The sequence below is a fragment of the Acipenser ruthenus genome, chromosome 1 (assembly GCF_902713425.1).
Source record: "Acipenser ruthenus chromosome 1, fAciRut3.2 maternal haplotype, whole genome shotgun sequence".
NCBI lineage: Eukaryota > Metazoa > Chordata > Actinopteri > Acipenseriformes > Acipenseridae > Acipenser > Acipenser ruthenus.
In genome coordinates this window covers 65,956,873-65,973,337 of record NC_081189.1, presented here as the reverse complement: position 1 = coordinate 65,973,337, position 16,465 = coordinate 65,956,873, and positions in this window count along the sequence as shown.

Sequence of the window (16,465 nt, the reverse complement as noted above, 5' to 3'; positions counted from 1 at the left end):
ACTTTGCCACAACTGTATATAGTGTATATGAATTGTTCAGGGATCAGTGCGAGAAACAACAAATCTGTTTGTAAAATATCTCTTCTGTTGAACAAAAAGGGTAAATAAAGCATTGAAATATATATATATATATATATATATATATATATATATATATATATATATATATATATATATATATATATAAAATTACATTCTCTGAAATAACATTACATAAAAGTATTATTTACACATGTATGATTAATGGAATTAGCTATCTACAACGTTCTATTAATCAACCTGCTAATGTGAGTACTTTGTTGCATGACTAATCGAGATGATTAAAGTAACGCCATGGGATGATTGTTTAATGACTGCTTAATAGGTGGCTTACTGTGAAGGCTATATTGGCATCTTAGGGCTGGAGGACTATTATTATTATTATTATTAGTTTATTTAGCAGACGCCTTTATCCAAGGTGACTTACAGAGACTAGGGTGTGTGAACTACGCATCAGCTGAAGAGTCACTTACAACTACGTCTCACCCGAAAGACGGTGCACAAGGAGGTTAAGTGACTTGCTCAGGGTCACACAATGAGTCAGTGAGCACGTGAGCCGCTGTCCTTCCTTCGCTCAGGACGTGGCCCGCTTTACACTCTCAGTGCCCAAGTGCCAGACTAACCCATCTCTCTCTGTTGCAGGTTCCCTGCGGGATGCCTTCCCACTCCCAGTTTCGGAGGCCTGTGCCTCACCTCATGCGAGGGCAGCACCAGACGAGTCAGGGAATTCTTTACTATCTCTCCTTTCAGTCCTAAGCTATTGGACTATTCCTATCACCCCAAGAGGTGCATCTGCAACGCAGAGCCCTTTTAGATCCTCAGGAACGTGACCTTCAACCAAGCTCTGCCCTCGGCAACAGGAGAGATCATCGGTCAGGATCTCTTTTCTATCCTAATTTCAAGCTCGGCCCTCTTTAAGCCCACACCTAATTCCGAGCTATGGGCTTGTCACTCTATCCTTGGCCGAGCGTCCTCTGCTCGATACTGTCTTACTAACAGTTTGTTTCTGCTTCCTCTGCTCTATTCTTACAGCCCCAGCGGACACCCCGTGAGTGACTGTATAACACATCAAGGTTCAATCATTTTGATATCTTTATGTTATGTAAAACTCGTAACATTGCTAAAAACATAAATTATCTATTGTTATGTGGTTCTTTTTGAAGCCACCAACAGCATTCTTATTTTATCCCTGCAACTGACACCTAGAATATGTTCTTTATATTCTTGGAAGGGGATATGACATACTTACATACACTACTAGTTCTAACATGTTACTTACTGTCAGCCAGCTGAAATATTTTAGCATGTGTGCCCAAAGCCCAGGAATATCTGGATTTTTATTGTAATGCTCTATGAAAACAAGTCATTCATTTGGAATTGATTACTTTTTTTTACTGTTTGCCAATTAAAAAAACAAACAGGACAAAAAAAGATTAATGGTCCAATAAAAAAAAGATCATATAGCCACAACAGAAATGGAAATTTCATGTAGCAATTTGAGTGTTTATGTATTCATTATTTTGCCATGGGTCTTTTTCTAGTCTGATTGGCTGTATAGTGTCTAAACTGAGTCAAGGAACTTAGCAAATGCATTGCAGAGAACCTACAATAAATCATGAATGTTCAAACTGTTTACTGTAGAGGCAGCCTGAATAAGAAACATGACCCCACTAGCAATGAGGTTCAAATCTTGATGAGTTAAAAGGGTGATCATTTTGAAACCATGTTGTCCCCTCATATAAACCACATTAAACAACATAAAGAATAATATTTCTATTTTACTTTACAGGTTAGAGATTCAAATCATTTATCTTCCCTTCTGTTTTTTGTAAATTGCACATTGTATAACAACCTTTCCCCACACCTTTCAGGGATTCAGATTTCATAGTTCCTTCTTTTTTTTTTTCACGATACTATGAGACACGCTCTAGACCATTTTCTTCTGTTTTGTAATATCAAAACTGTGTTTTGAATTAGAATTACAGTATTATTCAAACGTCCTCCTACAGTGCTTTATGTTTAGTTTTTTTTGGTCCTGCAGTTAAGAATGGAAATCTTATCTTGTGTGCGTATGGAAATGTGTTTACCAGCGTTGCCAAAAAAAAAAACGAAAATACAAAGTATTTATTTAAAGACTTTTTTTTTCTAAATGACGACATGTCCTGAATTTCTGGCAGACGTGATAGGGGCATCGGAATAAGGTTTTGCAAACTGCCCGCGACTGGCAGCTGCAGACTCTGGTTTCGGTAGTACTGTCAGTGGATTCCGTTTTTCTTTTTGCAATAGCTATTGACGGCAACCAGGGAACATTAATAATGCTGATTATGTCATCGAAAAGAGGCGGATTTTCATTCTTGAACGACTGTATACCTATTCATAAAGTGATTTGTGACAGTCGCCCGTATTCTTAGATCATTTTATGAATAGCAATATGGACGACTTTCGTTAGTTTTAAACTAAATTTGTTTTATTATGGCAATCGGCAAGTACTTTTATCAATAGGGCCCCTAATGGGTTAAACCTTAGGAATGCTTCCATTCTGCATACCTAATGCTTGTTTCATTGAGGAAGTTCTTGATATTTATTCATAGACATGATGTATTTGCATTCTTCTCAGCACACATTTCCTAAGCATTAATAATGATAATCACCTAAGTGCTTCTTCTGGGAATGTATTGTTGGTTTCGTTGTTATGTCAAAAATTAACTATACAAATAACACACAAATGAGGTTAGGAGTGCAAGAGGGTTGCTGTGTTTCTATCTGTGTATGCATGGTGACTAAATATAAGCAGTATGAATTAAATGTGAAACACTACATACACGCATGCGAAATATTTTTGTGGTGCCATTTTTTTTTTTCTTAAAAGGAAGATAATCTTTATTGTTTATGAACATACTTAACAAGGGAGGGGTTCAGTCCCAGTCATAAGGCATTGTGTAACAACAATGTCAAATAATCAATGATTGTTACCAGTACACGTTTCTTTTCATTAGCGTGTGAACATAATTTTAAAGGGTTTACAGAACCTGAACATGTTGTTGAATTTGTCACTCAAGGTTGTTTTAAAAAATCTTTTTTTGTCTGCTTGTTACGTTTTTTGCAGCCAACCCAATATCTTTGTTTAGCTGTACCTGAGAAAATGCAGTGAAAACAAAAGCAGCCACATTTAGCTGGAAACTAGGTATTCTCAGCACAGCTAAGATTTTAGTTTTGGTTTGAAGGCAGCAGGAGCTTAGCCTGATTTTTAATTTTGGCTTGACAGACGCCCTTATGCAGGCCGACTTGCAGAGGTAACAAGTTATTACAAGACAACGAAGAAAAAAAAGCAAACAGCTTTTTTGGTTTGGGGATTTTTTTAGTTTCTGTTTGCACTTTTTTGTCAAATGAAATGGTTTTTGCAATTATTGTGCACAGTGTGTTTGTTTCTGTAGGTTGTATGCATATGTGCTTTGTATTTGTAGTGTATACTTACAACTACTGTTATAAACTGCAAAAAATGTTCACCTTGCTTCACTTGGCACCATACATTTTCAGTCTTGGCTACTTTGCTCTGCTCAAAACCTGGGGAGGTATTTGATGTACTCAGAGTTTTAATTTATTTAAATCATGTTTGCAGCGTAAACTATTTCCTGTGACATCAGACCTTTGGTACTTGCCTGTCCACCTGAAGTTGGGGCCCACCCAAATTTCCATTCCTAGCTACGCCCCTGATTGTGACACTGCTTGGAAATAATTATATGGGTGAGGGCTGTGAGTTGAATACAACGATGCAATAAACAAATTCTGTATGACATGGTTAATTAACTATGTGTGTTAACATCACCAAGTGACACAACAAAATGGACTGAAGCCCAAACACACAGCTTTGTTGCTGTTCATAATTATTTAATCATGTGATATGCATATATGGGCTTCATCAGCGTTAGCTTGTTCTCTACCTATGACAAAACGTCAATAAAAAAGTAATGGGGGGACATGGTCAGACTGGATGGCGGGGTTTGCATGCAGTTTTGAAACTCCAAATTCTCTCTTTATGTGACACAATTTATTCAATGTTTCAAATGATTGCAATTTGACAATTAAAATGATAGTGCTTTATAGTTGTGTTCTTTTATAAGCAAGGCTATAAAAATACTGAAGCTAATACAAATAAAAATAATGCAGCCCTTTGCAATAAATACACTTTTGTATTTTCATGTTTGTTCATCAAACAACTGATTGCTTTAATCTGAGAGTTTTCTGTCCCTTAGCAATAAGATGCGATTCATGGTACACTAGCCTTAAGTAGCATCTATCATGGGTACCTACCAAGGACAAACAGAGTTTGTATCCCAGAATGTATTAAAATAGCATAGCTGGGAATTAGTGGTCTCCTGTATTATTGCTGAGGGCTACCAACAGCACCAGGCTTGAGCAACAACCGAGTACAGAGTTCAAGTAAAATCACTTCAATCGAATTCATTGACCAAGACTTATTTTAGAAGAACAAAAACATGAAAAAGGAAAAAAAAAACTCTTGGTTCCACGAATACGGGGCTAAACATCAGCTTGCTGCAAGACTTACAACGAAGTTACAGAAAGTTACAAAAATACCCGGGTGGATTAGCATCTACTGAGAAACTGGTTAAACTCGTATGAACTAACGGTATACTGGATCACCATTAACGACGACACAATATATAACCACATTCTACTGGCTAGAGCCTTGCACTTTCACTGCAGAATGCAGATGCAGGTATTTATTATTATTATTATTATTGAGAATATTATGTAGTGGGAAATGTGGACGAGTAGGGTAGCCTATTGTAGATTTACTACTAGCATTTTTAAAATGTACTGTACTAATAAACATTTTGACTGGACCATTTTTATATCATTAACCTAAACTCCTGGATTTTAGTTCATTTTGTATACCAAAAAGGATCAGATTGCTGAAGCTACAGTACTGTACGAAAACGTGTATATATTATATATGTATGTGTATAATTTGAATTTGAATTTCTCTCCTTAAAAGAAAATGACATGGAAACCCATATTATTCAAACGGTACTAGCAAAATACTGTGAGAAAGGTGAAACATTTATATTTTTCCATGTAAACCCCGCCAGTTAGTCACCTTAATGAAAATAATAGGGTCAGAAAAGGGATTCGTTTATTTACTAGGGCTGCAACGAAGGGTACATTTTGACCTTCGAAGGTTAGGAACACATTACCGAAGGAAGGTTCGAACCTGCGATGGTACTAATTTGCATAATGTACAGGCGACCATAGCTACTTGTTGACATTTGATTGAAAATCCTATCATTTTACAGGTAATCCATATAAATGGAATAAAACATTCACATGTAGTTTAAAAATATGTTATATAGAACATTAATCATGTTTTTATAATTTTAATAAAAATAAAAAATACATGTTGTTTATTTACACGTAATTGATGCTGCTTGCGATATATACAGTAAGCTTGCATTGCAGCAGCAACAACTGCCATCAAAAAACAAAACAAAGCCATCTTTCCAAGCAGGTTATCAGTCACATTTTACTACTCCTAAAAATATTAATAATAATATGAACTTACCTGCCAAGTGACCACGCAGATTGGTTGTGCCTCCATGGTACATCAACAGTCGCTTGCACAGTTTGCATTCAACTTTTTTTTTGATCATCTGGGCATTTAACAAAAAAAACCAAACAGCAGAGGGGTTTCAAGACATTTCTTTCAGTACAGCTTACGCTATACAACGCTTTGCTGTCGAGATGGTGAATGAAGAAATTAAAGGTTAGCCTCTGGGGAGGGGTGGATGGTGCTCAGTTTTTTAAATTAAAATTGCAAGTGTATATTTTGTATGTTTCAAACATATTCTACCATAGCACTTCTCTTACATTGTCTTGTACAATAGATATTCAGTACATATTTTACTGAAGCACTACAACCGCTATAGGGGTACCAGTGCTTTGGCTACTATACCCATACTATATGGCAGAGGCGCCATGTGGAGTTGCTACGTATAATGATTTGGTAGTGGATTTTAATACAACAACCTTTGTTTACGTAATATGCATTATACAAATCCAAAGATCCCATTTTTGCATGTGCGTGACATTTAATGTGTGATTTATAGTATTCACACATTGTCATACGGTTTCTGTTAACAGAAAAAGAAAAAAACACACACACACACACACAGTGCATGAATGCCACCTGACAAACCTTCGAAGGTTTAAAACTACCTTCGAATTCCTGGCGAGCGAACGAACCTTCGAACACAGCCCTATTATTTACCAATCCCTAATTTATCATTTATTTAATTAAAGGGTTCCAAAAATGTGTTTATCCATTAAGGAGTGCCAATGTAATACTGAAAGTGAATAACAATGTCAATGGTATCTACTGATCAAAATGCTGACCAATATGTCAATATTACATAAACAGGGGGTTAGAATTGATTAATCATTAACCAGTGCAATATATTCAGTATCAGCTTTGTGTTCGGCAGGGACAAGTAATGTTATTTAGGGAAATAGTGGACTGCAAATTTGAATGTATAATGCAAAATTGATTTGAATGTTAAATAAAACAGTGGCACAAGACTAGATAAGATCCTTAGGCCTGGCCTGATGTGGAAAATATACAAAGTAGGCACAGGTGTTCATGCAGGCTTTTTGTATAATTTAGTTAATACCAACTGGCTGTAATTATGATTGATAAAATGTAGGGATAACACAGAGGAAGTTTTAATACATTACAGGGACAGTTCTGCTACCTGCCTTGGAAAAGAAGGGATCCGAAGCAAGACTTTCATTCCTGGCTGAATGAACAAGGTAGAGATCTCAGTCAAAGAAGATGAAAAAAGATGCAGTCCTGCTTGACCCAGAAGAAAAGAGCCTGCTTGCTTTCAAAATAAATTGTTTTTTGAGCCTGACCACACACTGAACTTTTTATAAGTAAAAAGGGGCCCTATAGTTTCCAACTAACAGTATGCCTGTATAACATGAAGTTTTAATAATAATGAATTCTTGAAAGATAGGATCATATAGTGTTCTTAGATCTGGAATTTAAGTTCTGAATAAATATGGTTTCTCTAAAAGAAGTTACTTTCTTAACACATTAAAACTTTCTAAATACTGATTTTTATAAGTTTTTTTTTTATAAGATGGAACTCCTAAAAGATAGGATTATATTATTATTATTTATTTCTTAGGGCGAGTGAATTAAGTGAATGAAGTGAATGAAGTGTTCTTAGATTTGGAGTTCACACTGAATAAATATGGTCTCTAAAGGAAGTTACTTTCTTGGGGCTGTATTCTGATCACAGCACAAATGTGAGTGCAAGTGCGAAAGACACTTGCCCCCGATTCTGTGGCACATAAATGGAGCGAAGACATAAAAAAAAAAAAAAAAAACACTGCATTGAAATGGTATTCTGAAGATATGTCTTGCGTCGTTATAGAGCGCCTGCTCCATCGCCACGGGTCGGCATCAATTTCAGGGCGTGGTATCATTAACATATGAACATGACAATGAACATGCTGCATATATAGCCAAAGCGATTCTGATTAGACCTGCTGAAACCAGATTTATTTAGTGCCACAATCAGGAACTTTAACAACTGAACACACTATAAAAAGCAAAGTAGTCCTAAAATAGTAACTGTGCGCATATGGATTGACACAGAAAGAGAAAATCAAAGAAAGATTTTGATACAGGTGCAATCAATTGCGATCTGATGGGTGTTTGCCTATTGTCAAACAGAGGTATATTTACCATTAATTACCGGTATACATTCATTTTTTACAAACTTCAACTGGAAACAGACAATCAGTTTCTCTAACAAAGAACAAGACAAAATGAGAAGTCCATCGCAACGTATAAATATTTGCATACTATTTTCTTAATGATGGAAAAATCTGATAAATTCCATAACAACGATGTAAAAGACTGGAACATGTGATAAATTAAATTTTAAAAAGATGTAAAAGGTCAAAGACAGCATAACATACCAGATTTGAATGGGCACTTCCCTGCTTTCTTAGTGGAAGTTGTTTAGGCATGCGCGAGCAAGCACAGTGTACCACTTTTTATTGCATATCTGAAAATAACACTGCATCGGTACTAATAAAATGAATTCCTGGATGGGACAAACAACATGACGATGAACATGCTGCATATATAGCCTTTATTAAAGAATGCCAGATGCCCTTGAGGGTAACCGAGTTTTGGGACTGTTTCTAATTGATTTCCACATCTGTATAACTTGGCAAAGCGTTGCCTTACACTTCCAACCAATTCAGTGCCTGCAGAGCGTGCAGTCTCAATGTATGGGCAAGTCTTCACAACACAGGGACAGAATATCAGCAGCAACTGTTGGTAGATGTTGCATGCTTGCCTTTAACAAATGACAGCACTCCACTTTAGTAAGGAAGCACCACTATTTTTTAGGCTTTTATAGTGCTCTCAAATATTATCTACTTGGGTTTATTTAATGTTTAAACAGGTCCGCGAAATCATAATTTTATTCCATAACATACCCCAAAAATATGTAAATTCTCTGCGGCTTAAGTAGACACCTAATTATCATGGATGATATGCTTGCTATTACTATAATTTCATCCATTGAGATGGAGGGTATATCACATATGTAATATTATTTTCATGAATGGATTACAAAAGAAACAATGTAGTTAGGCTAAATTGGTTTGTTGAAACAAAAATTATGGTAGATAAAGAAAATATTTTATGAATGTTAGTACAGCATGTGGACCTTGTCAGCACACACAAGGACAGGCCATTGGGAGAGAATACATAAACCACACATTATGACACAGACCCAAAAAAAAAAAAAAAAGTCAAAACACACATAAAGCAATAATGTGGAGCACTGCTAATAGCCAGGACCAGAATGTTAACAGATATTAATATAGCAATCTCCTGTGTCGTGAAGTGTGGTTTACGTATTCTCTCGGCGAGTGACCTACCACTTGCTGTTCTGATTTGCTCTGGTTGTTCTTGCTCTGTGCTACTGCTGCTCGACATGATCGCCACTTCTACATTCAAAATCGGAGCCTTACAGTGATGCTAGGGCATTCTCTCTTAAGGAGATTGTTGCCTGGCCCTGATTGGATAGCAGATTCCCAAACCAACTCAGCATTGATGTGCCACTAAACGTGCTTGCGCTGGGTTTTAAATTTCATGAGAATCACACTTTTGGAGAAGCCACTCCCTGCGGAGCAGACACGATTGACTTTAATCAATGCGTTTCATCAGAATAGGGCCCATAGTCTATCTGAAGGCGGCTGTTATCCTAAGTTCAAGTGTTTTTTTTCTTTTCCTCATAGAAGGTTTAGTGGGTTCTTGCACTCATTGCTCTCTGGCCCAGTGCATGAATAAGAAATCTTTAAAACACCGGGAGTACTGTTCCTCCTGAGGTTTATAAGGCTCGAGCGTGACAACAGGAAATAAAACACGACATTCAGAAAAAAAAAGGTTTCTGTGTCTTAGTGACAGTTGACAAGTACTGTAGCTGGTACAGTATATACTGAGTCAGAGAAAGCAGACAATAAACAATCATAGCTGTAGTTCAATAAAATATGTCAGAGAGCTGTGTAGTACCTTATGTTGGTAATGGATCATAGAGCAGCAATAGGGACCAGACGCTTAACTGGAGTACAGTCAGTGCAATAGTGTCAGGTTTCTTTGACAAATTTTACAAATTCTGAGATCTGGTAACTGTGTGTGCTGTGGCATGTGTATGACACAAAAAAATGTAGCACAGCCATCACATTTCCATGTCCCTGAGCGGCTACAAACATATACCTTATCCCAGACCATGCCCTCAAAAGAAAATAAGAACATAAGAAAGTTTACAAATGAGAGGAGGCCATTTGGCCCATCTTGCTCGTTTGGTTGTTAGTAGCTTATTGATCCCAGAATCTCATCAAGCAGCTTGTAACACCCTACAGAATTAACTAGTTTTGCTTCATAAGGTTGAATGAAACCTGCTGAATAATATTATGTTAACATATTGAATTACATACCGCTTTGTAGGATCCCAGGATGTCGGCTTCAACAACATTACTGGGGAGTTGGTTCCAGACCCTCACAATTCTCTGTGTAAAAAAGTGCCTCATTTTCTGTTCTGAATGCCCCTTATCTAACCTCCATTTGTGACCCCTGGTCCTTATACTACAAGCAACTTGTAAAACAATCAATCATAAACTTCCTGTGACTGTCTCAATTCCCTAACCTATTTGTTAAAAGTTAAAACACTGAATTAGACCACATGTTCTTACACTCATCTAAAGTCAATTTTCTTTGCACCATTAAATGTGAACTGCAATGCTGGTGAGCATGCTCATGACTCTGATATTTTCCTCAGTATTGTCTGGTCCAGCATATTACTATTTCATAATTCAGATGTGTGTCAATTTAGTGGAGAATGCTGAGTTCTAAGTATTGAGCCCAGAAGCTGGCATTGAAGACATTATGCAGTCCAAGGAAGAAGTTTGCTACCTTGTGATGACCCCTTGGTTTCCTATGAAAGAAAACCATTATAAATTGTTCTTTAGTATTCATTCTAATGCATTCTTCATTTTAATGCAAAGCATTTAATTGGCTTTAAACTAGCTGATATTGAGGACTAAAATATGTTAGCTTATATCGCCCTCACCTGTCATTTAAGTAAATCATTTCTGGAGAGATAAACTTGAGATTTGAGTGAAAGTTAATTTCATGCTTTTAGTTTGTATAGACTCAATATTTTAATATAGAAATGTCAAAAATTGTAATGAAACATGTTTTAATTTTCAATTGGAAGAATACAGGATGTTTTGCAGGTTGACAAAAGTTGTTGAGAACAATACATTAAATAGGATTAAATACCCTTTCACTGTTTTTTGTGGGTGTGACGGGGTACTCCCCACCCCTGTGCATATTTTATGTTTTGTGTTATTTTATATGGTATTTGTTGTATTATGATTTAAAATGTATAGTTTAGTTGTTTTACATCATAGATGGGCTTAAAATTCTCCATCCAGCTAAACCTGTGCAGAATGTGACAGTCTACAGACTGATTAATGTATTACTTATCTAGAGACGGTCACATGTATAAAAACCCACAGCTTTGGCTGAATGGGGTTAGTGTGTTAGAGGCGGAACGAGATAAAGATAATTAAAATCAAGTATAACAATTGCTACCTGTGCTGGGTTTACACCAGCATGCTACTTGTTTAGATTTGTGTTTGTTTTGGCCACCGTGCCATTTTCTTTAAAAAGTGTTTTGTTGAATTATTTTATTTAATAAAGACGGAGCACAATAGCGTATCATTCCCTGCAGTACCTTGTTTTGTTATTCCATTCATTTCCTTGTCTGATATCACTCACAAGCCATCCTAACCACAGGTTTTTTTTGTATGCCTGATTGTCATATATTGCTTCTAGCTATTACTGAGCAAATTCCACTCAATCAGTGCTGATTTCCAGATGCTCCCAGGTTACTCTCTTGAAAGGCTGTGCCATTATAGGTCTTATTATTCACTGTATAGATCTTTCAAAGTTCTGGTCAATAATCAATTGTGAGATTCCTTTTTGGGAGCATACATAAATGGACTTCCATTGGCAAATACAGAATTAATATCTCATGTCAAATGTATGTGTTGATTTATTTTATTTTTGTTTAACATATTTAACACCATTTAATCAAAATATAAAATTGTATCGTAAAAGTCTACCATAACCCATAATAGTAGTACAGTATCTCATTTTAGATTTTGAATTTCACATTTTTCAGTTGTTAGACTTTTGTTTATGTATATGGAAAACTACAAAGCGGTATGTAATTCAATATGTTAACATAACATTATTCAGCAGGTTTCATTCAGCCTTATGAAGCAAAACTGGTTAATTCTGTAGGGTGTTACAAAAAGTTTTCTGTAGCTGTAATTGGACCCCATAGTTATCAAAAAGAATGATTCTTGTTTTTTTGTTATATCTAAAAAGCTTGCTTGGGGAGCACCAGACAGAGCAGACACAGTAATTCAAATAACACATATCTGCAGGTGGTCTTACAATAGCCGGACATATTCTGGTCCAGGTGGTTCAATGGAGGGGTCCGGTGACCGGCCAAACACCATCTCAGTCACTATTGTGAATTATCAACATCCCAGTGTTTTTTGCTTTTAGTTAAAACTGCTAGAAACTATTGTTGTTAGTGCTGTCCTTCCTGCCTTCTTGGCCTATGTCCCACCTCCACTGTTGTTCACATCTATCCAGTCTGCCATTTTAGCTCCTGTGTTGTCATTTGTGGGTGCAGCAATTCTGCTTCTGTCCTGGTGAGGTCGCCCCTCTGCTTCCAGTTCCTCCATTCTTGTTGCTGGCGTCATGGTGGCTGCCTCCCCCACTCCTGTAGCTGTACCTCACTTCCCTTCAGCCTGTATCTCGGCATACTGGTCCCTCCGCCATCTCTGGAGGTCACTGCCCCCTTGGTATCCCAGCCCGTCCCAATATCGGCCTGTCCTCCACCCTTTTCTCACCGCAGCCGTCTCTCGGAGACCGCTCCATCCCGGTATCTCAACCCATCATGGCAGCCTCTTCATCACCCTCAGCTTTTTTTCCATTATCCCACGTCTGAACACCAATGTAGTGACGGTTGGGAAATGAAGCAGGATCACACAGATCTTGCTGGTTCTCTAATTCAACGGTTTATTGAAGGCAGTGATTCTGTACTGAACAAGTAAAGCGTGCTGCTTTCAGCGAGTAATACAGTAACAGCTGAGCAACGTAGTGTCACATACTGTAGAAACAAAAGTAAAGTACACTGTAGGCCGTGTGCTACGCCAAACTAAGTGCAGTCAAATTGAACAGAGTATCCCCTAGCATTTGGATCCCTGATCTCCTTCACACCAAGACCCTCTCTCCCTTGTATGCCCTCGTCCAATCCACGCCCTCAGCACATCACCCACCAATCCCAAGCATGCACAATCTGCCCCCACCTCATCCCCCCAAACTCTTGATCCCTTTCTCGTCCTCGCAATGGTCCGATCTTCAAGCTCAGCTCCTGGTGTCACTCCTGCAGCAACAAACGTTAGCGCCTATGTATGTGTGTATATGTACAGTATATATATATATATATATATATATATATATATATATATATATATATATATATATATATTGTAACACGGCCGCCACTCACGTCATTTGTTGCCCCTTTAAAATCAGACCCAGGAAAACAAAACTGGAGGTTTATATAACCAAAAGCAACAAAACAAAACAAACACCTAGCTCCTTCGGAGCTCTGACTATACACTTGTCAGGAACCTATCTAATACACAGGACAGCTAGGCTGTTTACCTGTTCAAAAATAAACACACCGTTTACAATCAAACCAAAAAGGTTCACACAGTACCTTTTTTTGTATTACGATTGAGCACATCTTCAATCACGCTCCTTCACACAGCAGCCCTGAGCAGATTGGCTGCTTTCTTTAAATATACTCCACCTTGCTCTAATTTACAATAATAGCCAGGTGCAGGTGATCATTAACAATAAAATAATAATTAAGCAATTAAACTAAATACACGTTTTTAGGCAGGGAGGATATTAACATCCTCCCTGCTGTGTTACAATAATTATATACAGTCACCTCCAAAATTATTGGCACCCTGCCTTGATAAAGATGAGCAAAAAAGGTTGTATAAAATAATCTGCACAGGTAATGAGCTATATTTTATGCTCAAATATATGGGAAAACCATATTCTTTTATTCTAATACAATTGCTCAGAGAAAAAGTTTTTTTTTTATTAACAAGTAATACATTTTTTTTTCTCAAAAAGATGTGTCAGAATTATTGGCACCCCTAAAGATTCTTATAAATAAAACCAAACAAAATTAAATCTGCATTAACATTCCACTTCTTTAAGTTCATCTCAGTCTTAAGGAACTGTATTGTGGCCTTCCATGGCTTACTGTTTCACTGGAGTATAAAAATGAGGTAACACGCATATGAAATCCATTTGTCATCCACCATGGGGAAAGGCAAAGAACTCACAAATGAAAAGAGACAAATGGTTGTTGACCTTCATAAATCAGGCAATGGGTACAAAACAATAGGGCAGCAGTGTGGAGTAGTGGTTAGGGCTCTGGACTCTGGACCGGAGGGTTGTGGGTTCAATCCCCAGTGGGGGACACTGCTGTTGTACCCTTGAGCAAGGTACTTTACCTAGATTGCTCCAGTAAAAACCCAACTGTATAAATGGGTAATTGTATGTAAAATAATGTGATATCTGTATAATGTGAAATAATGTATAATGTGATATATTGTAAGTCGCCCTGGATAAGGGCGTCTGCTAAGAAATAAATAATAATAATAATAATAATAAATATACCACTTACCACTATTAGGGCAATAAATAAGAAGTTCAAAACCACTGGAACAGTGGTAAACTTGCCTGGTAGAGGACGCAAGTGTATCTTGCCCCTACGCATAGTGAGGCAGATGGTTTTGGAGGCAAAGGGAAATCCAAGGGCCACAGTTGGAGAATTACAGAACGTGGTTACATCTTGGGGTCACCAAGTCTCCAAATCTACAATTAGACGCCACCTCCATGCCAATAGGCTATTTGGAAGGGTTGCCAGAAAAAAAAAACTTTATTGAGAGCAACCAACAAACGTAAGCGCCTGGAGTTTGCTAAATGGCATCGGCACTTCGATTGGAACCGGGTGCTATGGTCATATGAGACAAAAATAGAGCTCTTTGGCCACGCACACCAGCGGTGGGTTTGGCGTCGAAAGAAGGATGTGTGTGCAGAAAAGAACCTCATACCTACTGTAAATTATGGTGGTGGATCTTTGATGTTGGGGCTGTTTTGCTTCCACTGGTCCTGGGGCCCTTGTTAAGGTCAACGGCATCATGAACTCTACCCAGTACCAGGACATTTTAGCCAAAAACCTGGTTGCCTCTGCCAGGAGGCTGAAACTTGGCCGCAAGTGGATCTTCCAGCAAGACAATGACCCCAAGCACACATCTAAATCCGCAAAGAAATCTTGCACAGGCCAAAGCCTGTAGAATTGTGGTAGTCTTGAAGTAGCTTAGAGAGGGTCGAAGAAGGGAGTCAGTCGGTGGCCCGTACAGGGCAATAGTCTATAACAGAACTGTTTTATTGTGTAAATATTGTAAATAAAATATACTTGAAAACTGAAAACTCAATGAGTCCGTGACAGTCGGTGGGATCGAAAAACCAGTGATGAGCAGCGTCACGCTACCAGTTTTGTTACAAAATATAACCAACTACATATAGTCCAATGTAGTCCAAATATAACTAACTTGAAATATGCAACTGTTCAAGAGCTGAAAACAAGTAAAAAGGTCTAATTAAGCAAATTATCAGTTCAATTAAGGATCTAGTTAAGTAAGTGAGAGCTCGGTTGGAATGAAAACCAGCAGCCATGGGGTGTCCCCACCGAGTTTGAGAAGCCCTGGGCAAGAGGACTACATCCCCCAGAATGCCACGGGAGGGAGCCAGGATGAGGTTTACCTGAGGTGTGTTCAACTAGGCGAACTTTCGCAATGAACTGTGTTAGCTTTGAACAAGGCTAGTTGAACGGTCTACTGACCATTCCACGAACATTTCAAATGTGCAACACATCCTAAAATCTGAAAGCAAAATGGCAGGATTAGCTATTTTAAAACTGGAGTTTTTCTTTCTAAGTAAAAACACCCTCCTCATCATCATCATCATAATAAATGCATATTTTATCAAAAAATACCAATATTTTATAAATAACTCAATAATATTAAACATACCTGAAGTAACTCTTTCGGCTTCTTTTTCTTGTCATAAATTGACAAAACTTGACCATCCCCCAGAGTCAAAGAAATGTTCTCCCATCCTGTCGCCATTATTGTTTTACGCAAACTACCTCTTCAGAGTGTTTGCCTCAATTAGCAAATGTTTAAGGCGAACAGACCACCAACAGAAACATGTTGAACAGTGTTTGCAAACGTTTGCAAATGTTCTTGTAGTTGAATGCACCTCCGGCTCTAATTATGAATGAATGCCACCTGCCTGCAATTAGATGATCATCGCTAAACGGCTTAGGCATCCCATTTTAATTAGGTTCTAAAGAAAAAGAAGTTTAGTTATATAGGTTTTGTTTTGATTGTTTTATTTTACTTCTGTAATTAATAAAATCACATGAAAGTGCTTAACACTTCAAATCTTAAGTCTAGGTCTGTTTTTAAGGGGCTACAAACCTTAAATTAAGTGATCTCTTTCACTATATGTGTGTGTGTGTGTGTGTGTGTGTGTGTGTGTGTGTGCCCTGTCTGTATGTCTCTATGTCACATTTAAGTTTATTACATACATCTAGAGAAACAATTATTCAATAAACCTGGTTTGGGCATTCTTTAGCACAAATAATTCAGA